Genomic DNA, 21358 nt, shown 5'->3' with positions numbered 1-21358 from the left:
TCTGCAACATCCTTTCATCTAGTCAAGTTTTCGGCCAATGCACAAGTCACGGTTCAGGGCAACTGCACCTGTGTTCCCATGCTGTGGTCCACCAAGGACACCCACTCGTAGGCTTCTGGCTCCCAGCCGTTCCCTCTCTTGGGCAGAGACTTGAATCTCTCTCCCTCCTAACTGGGCTTTTTCCAAGTTGCACAATTCCCTGCTTATGTTGTGAAAGCCCCAGTAAGCCAGAGTGCCAGCATCTGCACTTTGCTTTCTCTCCAGAGGCTAGGAGCTGTGTAATTGCCAGCAGCAGTCACAAGTTCCCACGCAGCTCCTTCTAATCAAGCACCTTTATTCTTAAGGTGAAAGCATTACAAAGAAAACATATTAAAAACAATAAAAGAACCTACACGCCTGCTAACAACCTTACCAAGTTCACTCCAACTCCAACCTCGAGCTTTGGCAGGGGTCAGTCCTTCGAAACCCACAGCTGGGCTTTTCCTATGGTTACAAGTTCATAACTGGCTCAGATTCAGAACACTCAAGAATAGCTCAGTCTTTCTTTTATACAGCTTGGGCCTTTGATCTTGGCCTCATGTCACAAGTGACCAGTAGCCAATGACTCCCTCCGGAGGGCATGGCTTCAAGAAGCTGGGTTCTCGCATAACCAGAGGTGGGAAATTTGCATTCCCCTCCCCCTGAATATTCCCCAAGAAAGCTACTTAACACTTTTTGTTCCCAGAGTCCATGCTCAGCTGGCACATTGAACAATAGGAGCCTTTGAACCCCCAGGACTCACGTGTGTCACAGCAGGATTGCTCCCAACAGTGTTTTCGGGCTAAGTACTTATGCTATAACAAATCATGTTGAATAATAAGAGGGAGATATGCATGTTTGTATATGAGAGACCTAGAATATTAGATTCAAATGACGAATGTAAAAGGATCGCCCTTGTAATTTACACAAAATAGGAGTCACCGGTGGAATTCCCTGCTGCCTGAGATTATTGGAGCACGGCAGTTGTAAAGCTGGGATGTCCTTTCTACAGCAAGTATAACGCTGAATGTATTGACGTGAGTCTTTATTCGCCCAGAGCCTTAGAAAATGGGGACATGCCTTTTGCACAGTTTGTCAAGAGTAACAGCACAGCTGCATATACCAAGCAGATGTTGCCACTCTCACCGGTGGCAAGTCAGACATTACTCTGTTGTTCAATTTTTTCACAAGGCATCAGATTATTGCAGTCTCCAGGCCTGATTTTAATCTCATGCCCCCCAGCGTCAATCAGGAATAACTCCACCCTGGTCAACAGAGTTACACCAGTGTAAATGCAATGCAAGTGAGCTCAGAATCAGGCCCAGTAGGCCAAATTGTGCTTTTCCACCATTGTAAATAGGAGTCATTTCCTTGACATCCCTGGAGTTATTCCTGATTTACACTGGCGTGCCCTAGAGCAGAATTTAACCTAGGGACAACAAGACATAGGACGATAACGACAAACACACTCCTAGCCCAGGGTTAGATCACGTTTGTATACAGCTCAACCTAGCAGCTGTCTAACGCGGCGGCTTCCTTTACCCCACATGTTGCATTGATGTGGGCTGTTCTCCCCCTGCCACCAGACAAACGGGAACACAAATTAACTCACAATTACAGCCGATGTCAGAGAATGGCCGGCCGAGCCTCACCGGCGATCTCTATAAACAATAGGGATTATTCATAGTGTGCACACTATGTGCAGGCTTGGACTCCAGGCGGGGTACAACAGTTCCCCAGTCTTGTGTCCTCTCCTGAAGAAACCTACAGACCATACCCCCCGCCCCTTCCTGATACCAGTCTGTGGGTTTCTTATACTGTTGCTGCAAACAAGCTGCTTACAGGGGGGAGGAAACTCCTCATTTGCTATAAATAAGCCAGGCTCTGATGCTGTAGCAGCTTTTCATAACTGCTTGACTCACAGCCAGTTCTATTTAAATATCACCAACTCTCCGGCTTCCTGCTGCAGAGTGTGTCTAACAGAGCCAGATAATGATGGGCTTGTTTCAGAGGGCCTTTCCCTATACCCAGAAATGTTCCCTTCCTCCATACGAGGAGATTAGCAGCCACTGGTACAAACAGCATCACTTGCCCCAACAGCAACCCTTATTCCTTCTCTGTTCCCTTCTGTCACGCTGTCTGGAGCAGCTCGCAACCGGGAGTGCCGACCTCAGGGCAGACACCCCTAAGCGGCCCTGTGTTCTGTAATTAGATTTCACCAAGCCAGTAACAAATGTGAACTCCTGAGTCACTCTACCAGGCTTACCATGGAGTCACAGACAGTCCCCTTAGACCAGGGGAGGGCAAACTACGGCCTGTGGGCCAGATCCGGCCCGCAAGCTGTTTTAAGCCGGCCCCTGAGCCGCACCAAGCGGCTCGGCCCCACTCCAGCTGGGGCGCTGGGTCTGGGGCGCACGACACGGCTTGGTCCCACTCCGGGGGGCGTTCAGTCGGGGGCCACACCCCTGAGCCTCTCCCCACACCCAGCCCTCTGCCCCAGCCCTGATCCCCCTCCCGCTCTCTAAACCCCTCGATCCCAGTCCAGAACACCCTCCTACACCCCAAACTCCTCATCCCCAGCCCCATCCCAGAGCCTGCCACCCCACCCCAATTTTGTGAGCATTCATAACCCTCCATACAATTTCTATTCCCCGATGTGGCCCTTGGGCCAAAAAGTTTGCCCACCCCTGCCTTAGACTCTCCAGTCTCTCTTGGCACCCAGACAAATTGGACTTAATGATAAATGGTCACATACACCAAAAATCACACCACCTTCAGGTTGCTTCCAGTCCCAGGAGACCAGTCACTTACCCCAGATCAACTGGTACCCTAGACAATGCCTGTAGCCAATCCTGTAATAAACTATCTAAAGGTTTAGAGTATTATTTACAGGTTAAAGCAAGCACACGTTTCCATACTAATAAGTTACCATCCAACTCCTAAGAGTGACAGAGTTGAAGTGATTCGTCAGTTCAAAGCATCTCTCAGGGCAGACCCAGAAGGCAGCCCCTGGAGATCTCTGGCTTCAGTTTCAGCCCTGTCCGAGTTCAAACAGCCAAAAGAGATGGAACATTTCCATGTGGCTTTGTTTTATTGCCTTCATTCGCTTCCAAGCCCACAGGACAAGCTTCCTGGCACGTAGCATTTCCCAGGTGCCAGAGAGCCATTAAACAGCCCTTTGTGTTGCAATGTTCCTCGATGGCCCATCTGATTTTGATAGTCAGTGGGGGTGGGGAGATAAACAATTCCCCTGCCTGAATTCACAAGTTCAAAGTAAACATTTTCAAAGTCATAAAGCAAAACGTAGGTATTTCGCATAGCCTGGAATGCCGACATTGCAAGTGAGATTAATGCGTGTAGCTGCAACGTCCTAAATACATTCTTATAGGACTGGTGCCTATCCTCGGCAAAACTACCTTACAGGCGAACTGGTCTGGTCTCCAGCTAGGAGTCTGTCAGTCCTTAGCAAATGCCTGCAACCTGGGCAAGAGCGGGCATCTGGCCTGCCAGCGTCACACCCTCCATCATCTCAAAGCAAGCCTCACAGTGCCAACTGCTTCATCACGCAAACAGTTCAATTCTGTGTGCAACGGACCGGGCACCGGTGCCATGGCACGGCATGGCTCACCTGAGTGCTGGAGTGGCAGGAACACTTCTTGCACTTTAGACCATTTGAAGCGTCACTAAGTCGGGTCAATGGTTTCCCTGGCACCTTCTTCGAAGATGGAAACTGCTTCCAGCAACTATGCCTGGGCAATGCCCTCCCAGGGCTTTGGCAGGAGTTCATTTTAGCATTCAGCATCAGAGTAGCTGGAGAAACCTTCCATCATCAAGGGATCAGCCACAGAGCAATGCAACAGCAGGATACAATGAGTCAGCAAAGCCCCGCTCCTCAGTAACTCCTAAGTCTTGGAACCTCCCTCACACTAAGCAACCTGAATGGCATTTAACAATCTCAGCCGAGCAGCTTCGCTGAGCGGCAATGCTGGACGACAAAGGATACCCTGGCACGTGCATGATCCCGCAGCCCTCGGGAAAGGCAGGAGCTGCTACTTTAGCTACACGCCAGGCATTTTTCTGGTGCATGCAGCAGTTTTAAATGCCAGAGAAAAGGTCAAACGATTTCCCTGAGCTACAAGTGATTAAAAGGGCAGCCACCTGCAGAAGGCTCGGTTACTTTGAAGCCCTGCATGGTCCCCTGGGGGCACCGATATTTTTGGTGACCCCGGGGAGCAAATCTGGAGCGTCAGATGACTGAACTCGGCTGCAGCTCCTTCTTTATGGTTTGCTGCCCGAGTTTAGAACAGGTTTGTGTTAGCCCAGAGATTTTTCTTGGTTTAATCTGCACTGTGAATTTCCACAGACGCATTGGCAGTGCCAGACTGAATCAGAACAACTGGCCCATCGAACCCAGTGTCCTGTCTCTGGACTGTGGTTGGCACCAGGTGCTTCAGAAGAAGGTGCAAAAACCACGGCGGTAGACAGGCATCCTGACTTGGGAGGCGGTGTTCATCGCTGAATTCCTTAGGGTGAAATCATACTGCCATGGCAGCCGGTGCCAAAATTCCTGTGTACTCCGACGAAAGCAGCGGCTCCCTGTTTCCTAAATCAGATGGGTCAAAATCCTTCCCTCAGTCCCCACTGAAATCCACTGGAATCATACAGCTGTAACCAGGGGAAGAATAGAAAAACGAAGGGCAGCACGACAATCGTATCACTTCACATTCGTTCCACAGGACCGACACGTCCGATCCAGATGATTAAGCAACAAAAGTGCAGGTTTTATAGCAAAAGGCTGCTAGGAACCTCTGGCACAAAAGGGGGGTGGGAAACGTGCTCTATTCCATCCTCCTCCAGTTCTGGCCAGGGAACCAGACTCTGATTCATCCTGATTCATAAGACAACAGACAATCACATTACAAGGAGGAGAGAGGAAAAGCAAGATAAGCTGGTGGGGGAGGGAGGGAGGGCCAGTCCCAGCTTGCCGTTGGCCTCTTTCCTTGAGATTCAAGCAGCTCTCAGTCCTAGCCCGGGGCACGTGTGTGTTATCAAGAGCAACCAATGCTACCCGAGTACCAGCAGCAACAGCGTTTACAGACCACATGGAGCCGCAGCAGCCTGCTTTGGTTTCTCAAATGCATCAGAAAGGACTGAGTGACTTGCAGCTAGAAAACAAATCTACTTCCACATCACTTTGGCCCTGTGTGCATCCTGGCTGACGGGCTTATCCCCCTCAATGAATCCTGATCCTTGGAGGAAAAATGAACCGGAAGTTAGGGCTCTAGCCTAGGACTTGAAAGTTCTGGGTTAAATTCCCTGCTCTGCTACTGATTTCCTGTGTTCGACCCTGGGCAACTCCCTTAGCCTCTCTATGCCTCAGGTCCCCATCTGTACAATGGGGATAACAGCACTGCCCTGACTCCGAGGGGGGTGTGAGGATACTGTACATACATTAGAGACTGTGAGGTGCTCAGATACTATAGTGATGGGGACCATGTACGTATCTAGGATAGGCTGCCTCTGGAGTCAATTCTCTACTTACAACATCTCTATAGACATGATTATTTACAAAAGTATTTCCATCTCAACTCTCTTTGGACACAGAGACAAGTGATTTTATAAATAAACCGAGCCTGTTAAACCAGCTCAATAGACTTCACCCTGCAGATCAGACGTTACTGATGTAATCCATTTCCCTTGTAATTTACACAAAACATAATTCACCTGTGGAACTCACTGCTACAGGATATCATTAGGATAAATGGAACCCCGATATCCCTAGACCTTATCACTCCCCTCAGAAGAAACCCTGGGGCACCAGGCGGACTTCACACCAAGCACTAAAGGACAGTAAATGTCAGATCAAATGGGGAAACAAATTCCAAAGACTCCCTTGCTGAGGGTGTCTGGGTCCACAGATGTTTAGAATTAAGGGATTGGTCGATGGAATGCACCAGCTGATCTGGCAGGCCATGCCTCTCTCAGAAGTCTAGTACTCCAAAACCACGGCACTCACAGGTAAGCTGGAAGTCAGTCATTGCATTCTGGAGCATGGAGGTAACATCCGTTGCCGCCAGCCCTGCTAAGTGCATGGCAGGTTGCATTTAGCTCCCAAGAGCTGTTCCAGGGCAACTCCATGTAGGTCACTTTACCGTGACCCAGTGGGCGGTGGCAGAGACAGTAACCACGGTGGCAGGATGCCGCAGCTAAGAGAAACAGACACTCTCTGCACCAGGTGCAAACAACGCCGCTGCCTCCTAGGAGGCCAGGAGCAATCAGGAACAGGGGCTAGCTTCCCCCAGCCAAAGAGCAACACCTCGCTCTTCTCTGGACAGAACCCCACCCCAGCCAGCGGACTCTCCTCTAGTAAGAACAGACACTGATGAGCCAAAAGGAGCTGACAACTCTTCAGATCAAAGAATCCAGTTTCAGGCAAGCACCTTTCACTATAGAGAGCTACATACTCCAGGCCAGGTCTTCAGGAGGCAAGTCACCACAGGGTGTGTTCACACTGTCTGGGAGCCAGAGAGAACCAAAGGCTCTGCGTCCAGAAGCCTCACTACAAATGAGTTTTCTCTTCTCTACCATGATGGAGAACACAGATACCAAAGCACCAGGCTACTCCAGGGATGAATGACACCAGTACCTTGGGTAGAGTATCATCATTAGATCCGATAAATAATATGGAAAGAGGGAAGGAGAAATACAGACAACACCATGTCTACAGGGAACACTTTCCTGGACAAACTGGTTTCCTCGCAGTTTCCCCACATCAGCGTTCCTAAGAGAGGCATGTGTGCGTCTGCACACCCTGCTGCCCGTGCAGTGCTAGAAGCAGCTGAGGGGGTGTTAACGAGCGAGTGGAGCAAACGGACTCCAGAAGCGTCAGGGGGAGGATCGGAACACAAGCTTTGTTCACCTGGGGGAATGACATGGTGAAAGCTCCACATCGCAGCCTGCAACGCTCGGTCGAGTTCACTGCTCTTCCTCTAGGCTCTCTGCAGCATTCACCTCCCTAGTCCACCTTAGTGAGACAGGTTCTCCTGCAATGGTTAGTACCCCTGCAGAGCTGCTAGCCAAAGTGCACCTCTAGGCACATCTGCAGCAAGGAAGGAGGGTATCAAAACCCATGCAACCAGCTTTTCAAAGGCAAAAGCAGGACACATGCAGGAGCCCCGCCCTCTCTGTGACCCCGCCCCCTGCTCCTCCTCTTCCCCTGGGGCCCCGCCCCCTGACCAAGCTGGAGCCAAGCCATGGTAAGAGCTGCCCAGGGAGCAAGAGATGCTGTGGGGAGCCCCGGATCCTCCACCTGCTGGGTGGCATGACCAGGGGGCAGGGACAGGAGCTACTCTTGGGCACCGTGGTACCCCTCCCAGGGCAGGTGGAGGGTCTGGGGGCTCCCCACAGCAGGCCAGACTCCCTGGGTGGCTCTTACCACGACCCAGCTCTTGCTTCTGGCCTGGCCAGAGAGTGAATCGGGGGAAAAAAAGAGGAGAACATAACATAAGAGCGGCCAGACTGGGTCAGACCAAAGGTCTATCTAGCCCAGTATCCTGTCTTCCGACAGTGGCCAATGCCAGGTGCCCCAGAGGGAATGAACAGAACAGGTGATCATCAAGTGATCCATCCCGTCGCCCATTCCCAGCTTCTGGCAAACAGAGGCTAGGGACACCATCCCTGCCCATCCTGGTTAATAGCCACTGATGGACCTATCCTCCATGAACTTATCTAGTTCTTTTTTGAACCCTGTTATAGTCTTGGCCTTCACAACATCCTCTGGCAAGGAGTTCTGCAGATCGACTGTGAGCTACGTGAAGAGATACTTCCTTTGGTTTGTTTTTAAACCTGCTGCTTCTTCATTTCTGTTGGTGATCCCTGGTTCTTGCATTATGAGAAGGAGTAAATGATACTTCCTGATTTACTTTCTCCACACCCGTCATGATAATAGAGACCTCTATCATATTCCCCCTTACCCGTCCCTTTTCCAAGCTGAAAAGTCCCAGTCTTCTTCATCTCTCCTCCTGCGGCAGCCGTTCCATACCCCTCATCATTTTTGTTGCCCTTTTCCGAACCTTTTCCAATTCCAATATATCTTTTTTGAGATGGGGCAACCACATCTGCACACAGTATTCAAGGTGTGGGTGTACCATGGATTTATATAGAGACAATAGGATATTTTCTGTCTTATCATCGATCCCTTTCTTAATGGTTCCCAACATCCAGGCAGCCTCTTTGGCTGCCGCTGCACATTGAGTGGATGTTTTCAGAGAACTATCCACAGTGACTCCAAGATCTCTCTCTTGAGTGGTAACAGCTAATTTAGACCCCATCATTTTATATGGGAGGAGCAGAGGCAGGACCTTGTGGCAAGAGGGGGACTAAGGCCCCCTTGCTCAGCCCCCCCTCTCCTCCCCACTGGAAAGAGGCTGGCGCTGCCCCGAGCCTCGAGCAGACACGGAGCGGTGTCACAGGGAATCCAGTACAAATGTTGCCCAGGAGTCATTCAGCCCAGTACTGGGACTTGAACTCTGTATTTTGGGACTGTCCCGCCCAATTCTGGACCAGTGGTCACCCTAGCAACCACCCACACTAACTATGCAATTTATAAATGAAGGAGTCCTGGGATCAGAGGCTCACGGATGGGAAAACCTTATCAGGTCACATCTACTCGTGATAAAAACTACACAAAATACATAGGTTGAAATCTTGGCCCCACTGCAGTCAACAGGCATTTAGCCATGGACTTCCATGAAGCCAGAATTCCTCCTATAGTGTCTCCAGGAAACAAGAAGGAGAATCTCACAGGCCTGCCAAAAAAGGCAGGTCCAAACAGCTGATGACGTCAAATGCAGGCAGCCCCCAGGACGGGGTAAATGCAGCAGGACCATTCGAAGGGCTCTGCAATTCCAGCAAAGGAGGTGCTGGCCCAACCCGCTCTCCAATGTACAGAAACAAGCCTCCCCTAAACAGAAACAAGCCTCCCCTCAAAACAAACCCACCTTAAGCCATTGCTCTCAAAGACGTCTCCAGACCCCCTGCCCTCGTGTGACCTCTCTGCCCGCAAAACAACATTCCAGGGATACTTCAGCCTAGTCTTACTGTTTCCAGGAGGAAGCTCAGCTCCCCAGAGACAACCCAGCATTAATATGCAATACTTGAAACTGAATGTAATGTGCACCACGGTGCTCCCTGCAAACAGCCTGGCAATGACTTTGCCATAAAGCACGCAGGGGGATCACACTAAGGATCCCGGAGCGTGCCTTGCCATTAGATCCCACGCTTCCCACCCTGCTAGAGGATTTGCCCCTCCTTCTCCCAAACGCCAATTGCTCCTAGGTTTGAAAGGTGCAAACGAGGGACTTTCCAAAGGTGGTTGAAGTGGCAATGCACCGGACAACGGTCCATTGATCCTTACTGCCCTGCAGAGCCAGTTTGGGACTGTCGACAGACAGGGCTTCCATTTCTACCATTCACATTACCCCGAAGACATAACTTCCCATAAGGAAACCCACCAGTTACTCCTATTTAAAGGAGATTATGCCATTCTGGATTCTTAGCAATACTTATCATGACATACTTCCCCTCGCTCTTTGCTACCAACAAACAAACAAAAGATTAAACCCTTGCAAGGATCAGTGGTGGATACACACCAGATGACCGGTCACACGTGTAACAAACACATTGCAACACATTGTGTAATAAACACATTGCACATTGAGGAGTAAAACACCCACAACGCAGCTGAGATCTCGCTCCACAGGGCCTTGCGAAGGCAAGTTTCACTTCTGCTGGGGAAAAGCGGTTCATTGGAGCTGCGCACCTACGCACGTCAGCTATAGCCAGCTGATGTCTTTCCACTGCATGCAGCATGCCTCAATCGGCATTTCTGGTGCGTGCAGCTCACACTTGACAGTCAAGCTGCTCCATCGTCCTCTCTGCTCACCTAGTGCAGCGTTTCTGATTATAAACACCCCCCAGTCACCACCTCCACACAACCATACATAAAAATCTCCCAGAGTTTGCAGCAAGACAAAGGACTTTGCGAACCCCAGCAGGGTGTTCTCCGTGAGACGCCTGCAGCTTTGGAACTACTCCCTCTACTTGCTCGGAAATAGCCCCAATGCGTTGACCTGCCAGGCACCTGCAAGACTGCACGTCGTATCTATTTACCCAGGCCCTTGGGGAGAGAGGAGCTGATGCTTGAGCAGGAAAGAGGAGCGTTTGCTAGGCTTGATTTTCACTTGGCTGTGATTGTGGAGTAGCTGCCGGTCTTTGGTTGAATTTAGTTCTGTTTTTAATTGTGGTAAAAGCACCTAGAACAGTGGATAGGGGGCCTATTTTTGTATATTATACATCTACATTATTTATCTCAGTAAAAATTAATAGCCAGAGCTAGGCCCCAATTCTGTGTGGGCAGATCCTTTTGGGGCTCCATGCAGGGGGACCGGGCCACATGTTGCTCATTACAGGGGCTGCAGTTTAGCTTTGCTTCAGAGTAGCATGGCCTAGTGGATCAAGCACTGGACTGAAACTCAAGCAACCTGGATTCTATTCCTAACTCTGCCACTAGCCTGTTGCAGGACCATGGGCAAGTCACCTTACTGCCCTGTGCTTCAGTTTCCCCATCTGTAAAATGGGAATAAAGAGATCCGCCTTCAGGAATTAAACTATGTTTCCTTTTTAATGTAATTTTTTTTTTTTTTTTGGTAATTGAAAACTGTGTCTGTCACCACTGTCCCTCAGAACTGGGAACGTTATGCTGGTGAAGGGACATTATTTGATGAGTGAATTCTATTCCATGAGATTATCTATTAATTCACCGGGCACAGTTTGTGCAAAATACAGGAGATGCCCCAATTCTGCAGCGGCTTCAGTGGGGTTCTGGATAGGTTAAGGGGTTCCATGTGCACGCTGCTCATTGCAGGGTCAGAGCCTCTATTTCTGGAGACAGATCCAAAGCATTTGCCCAAACCCCCTCCAAACCCAAGGTGCTCAGCGCAGGAAAAGAACAGGAGTGGGTGGGCGAGGTTCTGTGGCCTGCAATGTGCAGGAGGTCAGACTAGAGGACCATGATGGTCCCTTCTGGCCTTAAAGTCTATGATTCTATCCTACACAGAGCAGAACAGAACCCAGACCCAACCCACCCTCAAGCCCCAATCCTGTCATCGGATTCATGGTGGCAGAGCCACCTTGCACTCATTCCAATGGGGCTCTGTGCCCATGTGGATCCAGTTTAGGACAGTCTGTACCTAGACCTCTTTACCTAGGATGAATTAATACCCTAAGAAAGCCCCAGATGATACAGAACACGGCACCCCATCTGCTAAAGAATGCAGGTAGCTCTGATCATATCACCCCTGAGCAAATAAATCTCACCGCCCCACATGGGCTCCCCACTCACTACAAGACTCCTTCCCATTCAAAGCCCTGGCCAGCGGAGATCAGCTCTCCCTCTGCAACGGTGCCCTCCCACGACAGCAACAGTCCCCCAGAACGTAGAAACCAGTGAGGGCAGGCCCATGAGAGCAGGGCATGGCACCTTCACCGGAGCCGGACCCAAACTGTGGAACTCACAGCCACAGGAGCCAAGAAGGACCCCTCTATAAACAGCCTCCCCGTTTTTATAACGGGCTGCAAAGCATTAGCATTCCCTCCGTAAATTCACAGGCAACACCTGCCCTTACACAAATTCACAAACTATACACGTTAGCAAGGGCTTTTTTACCCCCCGCAGACTGGGAAGGAAGAGGGAGTGCAGCTGTGTTTATTTCTATTCTGAAATACTTGGGAGGCACTCAGGTGCTGGGGGGGTGAGGGTTGGGGGTCTCTACAAGCAGGCAGAGAGAGCTGAATTTGCAGGCCAGCTTATGTCCTTTCTTAACCCTTGGAAGGCAATGCTGGTTGCGGGGCAGGACTTGCTTGTATTTGTGAGCCCAGAAAATGGAATTAACCATCATAGGCTGGGGCCAGATTCCCTTCTGCGTTCCACAGGGTAACCTGGAGGGGCTCCCTCCCGTTCCCGGGGCTTAGCCCGGAACCGAGGTCAGGCGCTGGGCACAAACCCTGCCTGCAGCCAGCGCCTTTCCACGTCCAAACCCCTCGCCCAAAACGAGATCTGTAAAGCCCTGTTGCAACATGTGGCCGGAAAAGAAAGAAGGGGGGGCGGCGGGGGGCGAGGGGGGGCTGTCATGGAAAAAAATTAACGCAGGCTTTGTCCTTGGGGGTCTCACACCCAAAGTCTGCTGCTTCTGTTTCAGCAGCCTCCATGGCTGCGCTTTACCGTGTTCTCCTTTGTAGCCTGCCCGGGAGACTTGTACGTTTCTGAAACAAAGTTTGAGCAGAGCTTGGCCGAGACGCCCCCCCCCGCCCGGGCACGTGGGGAGGGGGCGGAAGGGGTCCTGGGCAAAGCGGCTTGGATGGGCTGGCGGGGGGGGATTTATTCAACCCACTGCAAAGCCACTGTTTGGGCTCTACAAACAAGTGATGTCTTTGCAGAGTCATCCCCCGGCCTGTCCCCCCCCCCATCCTGAGAACCGCCCCCCCCCCGCAATGCACATCCTGCCTCCAGGGCCAGAGAGGAGGTGTCGGGGAAAGTGGGGGGCGGGGGGGGGGGAGAAAAGCAGAGCGCAGGGCAGTGAAAGGAGAAACTGACCTTCCTCTTCCTCTGCAGGCTGCCGCCCCCTCACTGAGGGAGGCTCGGCGCAGGGCACCCCGGCGGGGGAGGGGGAGGAGGGGGAGGGGAAAGCCCTTCCCAGAATTAAATAAATCACCACATTTGCATACGCGCACCGGCGGCCCTTCCCCTCCCCTTGGGAGCTGCTGTAGCAAAAGGGACCTTAGCCCTGCAGTTCCTCCACCTGGCCCCTGGCTTTGGGCTCCTGGGTCTGGGACTTCCCCTTTCCCAAACCTGCCCCGCTCGCCTGCTCTCTGCGATGCTCCCTTCCTCCGTCCCTCGAATTCGCCGCCTCGGTGCCCGCTTTCCCCTCCTCTCCGTCGCCCGCGACTGCACGCCCCCCGTCTGCCACGCTGCGCGCCTCCGGCTCCCTTTCCTCGCGCCCGCTTTCTTCCCCCGCGGCACTGGCCCTCTCCTTCACCCCATCGCTCACGCCGGTCTCTCCTTGCGTTGCTTGGACAGTAGGACATCGTGTCACAAGGCCATCTGTCCAGTTTTAAGCCGGGCAGGCCTGGTTCTGCAAGGCTTGCCCCCCCTCTGTCCGGCCAGCTATAAAACCGGGCCTGGTTCTGTCCGGATTCATCCTCCCAAGGCCCCCCTGTTTTGAGGAGCAAGCGTCCCCGGCCCCAAGGCCACGCCAGCGGGGATGGAATGGCGCCTTCTCTAAATGGGGGTCCTTCCATGCACCACACCGGCAGGGACGGGGCCATGCAGGTGGAGATGTCCTGTGTTCTGGGGATGCGCCCATGGCCACCCTACCATACCGTTTAGGAGTCTCCATCATGGGCCATTGTGCAAGGTGCTGCACAAACACGGAACAGACAGTCCCTGCCCCCAAGGAGCTTACAATCCAAGTACAAGACAAGAGACAAACAGACGGAGACAGTCAGAGTGACGCGGGGGAAGTACAAGGAAACAATGCGACAACTCTGGTCAACATGATTGTCATTGCTCTTCTTTCTCTCTCCTTTCCAGGCACCATATTCGCTGCTTTTTTTTCCCCCTGCAGAGTTGTGGGGGAGGGGAATTGTCCCTTTTATTTGCTTTTTGTCTGGTTGAGTTTACACGCCATGTTATTTCTTTCCCCTGGGAATATGGCCTGCTGGGAGCTGCAGCCTGGAATTCGCTAACCCAAGGGGGCACTGCGGGGTTGGCAACTCTGACAATCTTTCTTAAAACCCTGGGTCCTAGATTCATGTGATTACATTAGAATCTTAGCTTTCTTTTCGAAAAGGTCTAGCCCTCATGGTTGTGGAGAAAAGCTTGGAAATGCGACCCCAGCCCGACCTAAAGGCTCAGAAGCCAGTGCGCAAATAAAACAACCCCAACTTTCAGAGTAACAGCCGTGTTAGTCTGTATTCGTAAAAAGAAAAGGAGTACTTGTGGCACCTTAGAGACTAACCAGTTTATTTGAGCATGAGCTTTCGTGAGCTACAGCTCACTTCATCGGATGCATCAAATAAACTGGTTAGTCTCTAAGGAACCCCAACTTTATTACTTTTTAAAAATCTCATGGTTTCTTTTAGGCCTGACTCCGGATTTTTTTGCCTGATTGGGGATACAGGTTGAAATCTGTCCAGCTCACGTATAGAGAAACGAACCAGGGCAAGTAAGGCTACATTTATGAGTGAGGCATGTGTTTCCCCTGCTCGTGCACACGAACTTGTGCTAGCTTTCCTCAAGCTAGCACGAGTATAAACAGCAGCAGCAGAGACATGGCTGAGCAGTGCCAGGTATGTACCCACTGGTTTCAGGCGGGTTTGAACCTGGCACAGTTCAGCCATGCCTCCAACAATGCTACCATGACTACACTTCTATTTATACTCACACCACCACAGATCTGTGCAGGCAAGCAGGGGAATCATGCCCCCAGATCATGGGGTAGACTGAGTGTTATGATGATTCAGTTACTTGAAATAGTGTGTGCATCCAGACTAGTGTAGACGTGTGCCACACGTCCACACACAGAAGCCCTCCAACCAACGCATTATGGGAAATGACAATAACACCTAGCTCTTATATAGAATTTTTCATCCATAGACCTCAAAGTGCTGTACAAGGAAGGAAAGTATCATTGTTCCAATTGTACAGCTAGGGAAACTGAGGCACAGAAAGGTGAAGTGACTTGCCCAAGGCCACCCAACAGGCCAATGGCAGAGCCAGAAATAAAGCATTGGTCCCACTCCAGTGCTCCAGCCCACCCTTCTCTGGACAGGGGTTTGGTGGAGCAGCATTCACGCTCAGAGGGAGGGTGTACCAATTTATTTCCAGTGCAAACTGGACAAATCATAGAATATCAGGGTTGGAAGGGACCTCAGGAGGTCATCTAGTCCAACCCCCTGCTCAAAGCAGGACCAATCCCCAACTAAATCATCCCAGCCAGGGCTTCATCAAGCCTGACCTTAAAAACTTCTAAGGTAGGAGATTCCACCACCTCCCTAGGGAACGCATTCCAGTGTTTCACCACTCTCCTAGTGAAAAAGTTTTTCCTAATATCCCACCTAAACCTCCCCCACTGCAACTTGAGACCATTACTCCTCGTTCTGTCATCTGCTACCACTGAGAACAGTCTAGAGCCATCCTCTTTGGAACCCCCTTTCAGGTAGTTGAAAGCAGCTATCAAATCCCCCCTCGTTCTTCTCTTCCGCAGACTAAACAATCCCAGTTCCCTCAGCCTCTCCTCATAAGTCACGCGCTAGCATTTTCCATGTATAAACGAACAGGTATTCGGCACCCATTCAGTGGCACTGGGCATGGCACTGCATAAGCTCTTAAAATTGCAGGCATTGCGGCTCAGCAAACGGGCACCTCCGATGCAACAAATTACAGACACTCCGAACAAGTCCCCCAGGAGCCTGTGAAGGGTTCTGCTGTGGAGACATTACCTGAGCCGTTCCTGGGTCTCCAGGGTGTGAGGCCGCAGCGTTGGAAGGGTGCAGGAAGCAAACAGCCCGGCTAGAAACCTGCAGCTTCAACTGGCCCTTAAAGCTGCTGTTTGGGAATTCCCTTTTATTCTTCAGATGCGGGCTGGTGAGGTTATGCTGCCCCGGCGGCTCCTCCCGAGGCGGGGGTGGGCTGCGGAAGCAGGGAGTTCTCGCCCCGGGCTCCCTGGCTGTTCTTGGGCCAGGGTATATACAGAGGGCGATCAGGCTTTTCAAAGTGCTTTACGGGGGGACATATCCCAGCCCCTCCCACCCAGCTCCAGTGTCCCACCTCCCCCAGGCCCACAGCTGTGCCCCCCACGCACCCTCCAGCCTCCCACACATACCTGCCCACATCCCCCTCCCCTTACATAGCTTCCAGTCCCTCCCACCCCCCAGCTCCAGCCTTCACAACTCCCTGGCCTCACACACAGCTCCAGTCCCCTTCCCCCCTGACATCACCCCCAAGCCTCCATGCAGCTCCAGATCCTCACCATCTCTCAGCTCCAGACACACACACACCCCCACGCAGGCCTCTCCTCCCTCACATCCCCAGCCCCACACCTCTGCCTCCCCTCAAGCCCATCCCTACAGCCAGAAGTTCCCACCACTGGGCAGCATGGCTTCCCTAGGAAGGGCAGAGCGTTGGCCAAGTGGGGAAAGGGTAGTGGCCCTCTCCCAGAAGGCTGCAGAGCCTGACCTAGGGTTGAGAGGTCCATCGCCCTGGCCCCTTGATGATGCCTTGGACAGTAGCTCCCACAGAGATTCAGAGACGCCTGCTGGATGGGGTTATTGGCTAAGGCCAATATAAGCCCAGGGTTAGGAGAAGTGGAGTTAGCAGACCCCAGGTTTGTTAACCTAGGGCTTGACGATCTACACTTGTATGGAACCCCAGATTAGGGCTTGTTGAACCCAACCTAGGGCTCCAGCGTCTACACTGCATTATGCAGGCCCGAGTCCAACCCCCCCATACCCCAGACTTCCTAGCGCCCACCCCGAGTGTGGCCTCTCAAACCCTTTCTTCATGGTGCCACGTGGAAAAACTTGGCTGTCCAAGAGACAATGAAAGTTTGGCGGACTCCCAGAGCACGAGTCCAGAGTGGCTGCGTCTACACAGCAAAGCAATAGGGCTTGAAGCCCAGGACCCGGCTGGACTTAGGCTCGGACCCTCCATCCCTGTGGGGTGCTGGAACCCTGGGTTAGTGTGATGTGTGTGTAGATGGAAGGGGGGTTAGGCCTGAGCCTGAGTTTGAACGCTGAGGACACACTGCATTGTAGACATCCCCTCAGAGGCCTAGAGAAGCTGGGAGGAGAAATGAGCCGTGTGAGGAGAAGAGGGACACTGGGGGAGCAGATCTGTGCTGGGGCCAAAGGGGATAAAAGGTAGCTCCTTCTTTCAGAGCAGGGAGAGGCCAGGGAAGCCCTGTTGTGGGTCCCTCTACAGAGCCAGAAGAGGAAAGTGGCTGGAGCTAAGGCCAGGGCAGGGCTTGGCAAGGGAGCCAGACAGAGCCAAGCCCCAAGAGGGGGAACCAGGGAGTGGGCAGAGCGGAGGTGGTGAGGGAAGAGAAGCAGGGAGTGAGCGTGGTGGGGCGGGGGGCCTGAGGCCTACTTCATGACATAGGGCTCCCAGGCTGGAGCAGAGGGAGGGCGTGAGCTCCCACTTGACTCTGAAGGGCCAGCAGGGGGCGTTGCTGCTCTACTCCAGAGGGGGAAGAAGATTAACGGGCACACGCACGCCCTGTCGCCTGGGGGCAGAGGCTGTTATACTCCCGCTAGGGGAGAAGACTGACCCAGGGAAAAAACTAGGCGACAGTTTGGATTGGTGTTACCCCTGAAGGGGCGGAACTTTTGGCTGAGGTGGACAGCTATGCTACCCAACCAGCGAGGGGGAAACTGAGGCAGCAACCCCAAGACCACAACAAGAGACAAACCCCTGCCACAGAGCAGCTTGTACCAAGCTCATGAATGCAGCCCTGTGGGGTAACTGAGGGGGTGCTGCAGGTGCTGGATGGACAGCCCCAGAGGCTATCATCGCTCCCACGGGAGACAGTTTCCTCGTGCCAGCCTGCCATGTACCTGATCCGGAGAGGCCACCTCTCAGGCTCAGGGTCGCTTATTTATCTCCTGCCTTCAGGCTCCTGCCTGGGACCCCCAGCATGGGGCCCAGTTAGTCACAAGGGGGCCTGGGGCTCTATGCTAGGGACTGCTGGGAACTGGACAGAGACCAGTGCCAACTCATTTCCCCGATGGTCACCCAACAGCCATTAGCTGGTAACAACCTCTGGGGGCTCCAGAGCCGGGTGAAGGCCTCGCTGTAGCCCAGCACTGCGCCCCGGAGCCAACCAGCTTGCCTGCCCTCATGAAAAACAGCAAAACTAATTAATATTTCTAGATGAACAACCGCTTATGTTTGAGACTCCTGGGAGCCCTCTGGTGGCTAATGCAGCCTCTGACCATCGCTGGCATCGGCTTCACCCTGCACCAGTGGGTGGACGGAGCGACCCGCTTGCTGGAGGCAGCCGCTGCTGGGGTTACCTTTGCACACCAATGCAAGACACCTGCTGCGTTCACTTCTCCCGGGGCTGCCGCAATCCTCTCCAGAAAGCCGCCAAGCGGGTCCAGCCGGATTTACTCTGTCTCTCTATGGGGAGAAGGAGGAGGTTTCAGTATCGGGAACACGGGTGGGTTTGGCAGGTGTTGCTGGCCGTGGAACAGGGCCAAGGCACCTGGTAGGTTGGTGGGGAGCAGGGGATGCAGCAGGCAGGTTCTGGGTGGGGAAGGTGGGGGCAGAGCAGGGAGGCTCAAGGGGAGAGGGAGGGATGGCTTGACGGGTGCCGTCCCCTGAACCAGGCCATGCCCGCTAGGGGCGCTTGGGGCATTGGGTTGGAGGGTGGAAGTGGGCAGCTAGGTTTCGGTGTGGGATGATCGGTCTGGCAGGAACTGGCCAGCAAGTGGGGCCAGGCCTAGCAGGGAGAATGGAGAGGGTCAGTGGGAAGCAGGAGCTGGGGTGGGATAAGATTTGGGGAGCAGAGAATACCACCTCTGAGGCCAGGCTGCCTTGATACTAGATCATTTTCTTCTCCCAGCACCAGAAGCCGCTCCCCCATTTCTGATCTATGCCCTTCGGTGCCCAAGGTGGTAAAGTCATGGCGGGCTGGTTCCCCAGGCCCCTTGGGGCAGTCGGTCTGGCTTGCGGGGTGGCCGGCTCTCCAGGCCCACTAGGGGCTGGCAGTCTCATCCAGCTCCCCACGTTCCTCAGGGCTGTGGGTCTCACCGGCATGGGCTGCAAGTGGCCTGGCTCCCCACATCTGCCCTGCTGGTCTAAGAAGAGAAGAAAAAGGGCCTGTTGAGTTTGTGAGCTCCAATCCCTGCCCCTCCCACTTCCAGGAGGGACTCGGCCCAGTTCTTCTGAGCGCACGGCCCTACCAACTCCACGAGGACATTAGGCGCGCACAGCGTGGCATGAATGGGCCAAGAGACCTGGGGCAGTGTCCACAGAGGCAGTGGAGTCGAGAGGAGAGCATCTCATGGGGGACCCAGCACCGGCCAGGTCTGGACCCACGCTAAGTAAAGGACCTGCACTTTCCTTCATCTTCCTTGTGCTCCCAATGTATTTTTAAAAACCTCTTATTGCCTTTTCTGTCCCTTGCTAGGTATCCCGCATTTTTTCACTACATGCTTATGCTATTCTTTTGTGCTGCTCCTTAGCAATACATCCATGATTTTAACTTACTAGGAACAACTACCACTTAACCCCCAGCCCTCACAGGGCTCAGAGGCGCCATGGGCTCAGGTTGTGATCTCAACAGCCATCCCTCCTTGTCTTTGGGATGAAGGTCTCCCTCCCTTTCTGGAGTCCATGACATGGTGTCAATGTCCAAAAATTGTAGGGACTAGAGAGCCTTTCCCTATAACTGCTCTAGGACCAGGGAACCCCCTGCAGCCCTACGAGATTCCAGAGCCACGAGTCCAGCTGCCCCGGAGGACGATGTACAGACCTGGCTGAGGAGATGGGGCGAGTCCAGTGCCTCTCAAACCTCCTTGTCAGGAGGTCCCACTTGGATCGAAGCGGAGGAGTTCAGGCCCCATCTTCCTGTGTGTTACAGGTGATATCCATACGGTAGCTACTAATGAAATATGGATACTTACAGGGAGAACAGCCGGTACCTGGTCATGGTTCAACATGGTGGATGAGCTTGCCTTGGTGCATGGCACTAAACCAGATGGGGAAAAGAGTGTCCAGTTTCCATTTGGATGAGTGACCCAAGGGGAACAGGGCTCATGGGAGAACATCCCTGGAGGGATGAGGCTCCAAGGGGCAACATGTTGGGGGTGGTGGATAATAGCATAGCAGGGGACAGGGAGACCCAGTGGGTTATAAGCAGGTGGAACAGATAGCTTAATTTCATCCTAACCGTGAGATATTTCAGTGTGTGGAATAAAATTCCAAAGAGAAACAACAACAGCACCATCCCCTAGACATTGAAATCCAGACAGGACAGAGCTTTGGTCTGCCAATTTCTCTAAGGGCACCAGAAACCTTCCCTGTAACTCAGCACCCCAAAATTTCTCAATACCCTTGGGGCTGCTTCAATGACTTTTCCATCCCCAGGGCTCATGGCCAAGCCAGGCTGCGCTCCGAGAGTCACTGTATCAAAACGCTTTACTCCAGTCGTCCCATTGCATCTCCTGAAAGTCCTCCAGATGCTACATCTCAGGCTCTTGCTTCCTACCCCCATTCCGAACCTCTCTAGGGCCTGCTGGATAATGTCTCGTTCTTTGCTGGTGTCGGAGCCACTTCTCCGTTGATAGGGAAAGGTCTGAAAACAAGAACGATATAGTTACGGAGGGACTACGTCATAGCAAAGAGGAAAGAAGGGACTCTACTCCTAGGAGGGTGTGAACGCTCAGAAGGCAGAGGAGGCATGAAGCATGGCACAATGAGCAGAAGGCAATGGGGCTGTCAGGGAGATCTAACTGGGTGGGGAATAGTATCTCAAGGGAAAGAATAGAAGCCTCATTATTTGGGACATTTGAAACCAACCTGCACACTACACCACTACACGAACGTACCTAGGGAAGCAATTCTTCTGGGACAGAGGGGAAATAGTCCCCTAGTAGAACGAAGAGGTTCAGGTAAAGTAATTAAGAGTCAACAGGGAAGTCCACATTCATGCCTATACCTTGTATGCGGCAGCTAGTGATTCATGCATGCACATCCACAGTGGTAGGGTGTTGTTCCAGGGTGGGTGCCCAGAATTGCACCTGTTCAGATCGGTGGTGAGAAAGTAGGGTCTGCACTAGAGCATGAAGGGATTCTGGGAAAGGGCTACCCCATTGCATAATGCTGTAACACACAGGGGGGTGTGGGTGTGGGTGTGTCTGTCACTACCCTCTGTTGGTCCAGGGAACTCAGATCTATGGTCAGAACCTTGGCCTAAGTTCCCAGCATAGCCTAGCCCAGGTGTGAGCATCCCCATCAAAACCCTGCTACTCACCTGACTGTGTCTTCACTACATGGCCCATGGTCCCTGGTGCGGAGATTCTTTCCCAGGCTGTTGGGGAACCTGTCTCTCCTTGGGGAGGGAATTGTGGGACAGCATCAGAGGGCTGTCAGCACTCAAATGATTTTGCCTGCATCCTTCCTGCAAAGCAGGCGAGTTCCAGCCTGAGTGAAAGCAGTGCCCAGACTCCCCGCTCCTCCATGGGTCAGGGCTTCACACCCCCCCGCTCTCCGCTCAGAGAC

At 52.8% G+C, this 21358-nt stretch overlaps 1 protein-coding gene across 10 annotated transcripts in view; it reads right to left on the bottom strand.

The window, feature by feature from the left end:
• The window catches only part of ARAP1 (ArfGAP with RhoGAP domain, ankyrin repeat and PH domain 1), a 219474-nt gene extending 206775 nt beyond the window's left edge, over positions 1 to 12699 (bottom strand). For 4 of the 10 annotated variants that reach the window (XM_037914114.2, XM_037914392.2, XM_037914345.2 and 1 more), the window contains exon 1: positions 1631 to 1769. The gene's annotated coding sequence lies outside the window, so the exon portion shown is untranslated. Of the gene's footprint in view, positions 1 to 1630; positions 1789 to 12670 lie in introns of those variants that run through there. The other 6 variants (XR_006285436.1, XR_006285437.1, XR_006285438.1 and 3 more) reach the window with 4 other exon arrangements.
• Between the last annotated feature and the right edge of the window lie 8659 nt (positions 12700 to 21358).

This window comes from Chelonia mydas, chromosome 1 (assembly GCF_015237465.2).
Source record: "Chelonia mydas isolate rCheMyd1 chromosome 1, rCheMyd1.pri.v2, whole genome shotgun sequence".
Classification (NCBI taxonomy): Eukaryota; Metazoa; Chordata; order Testudines; family Cheloniidae; genus Chelonia; species Chelonia mydas.
The sequence above is the reverse complement of the archived record's forward strand: the minus strand, read 5'-3'. Positions and strand labels throughout refer to the sequence as shown.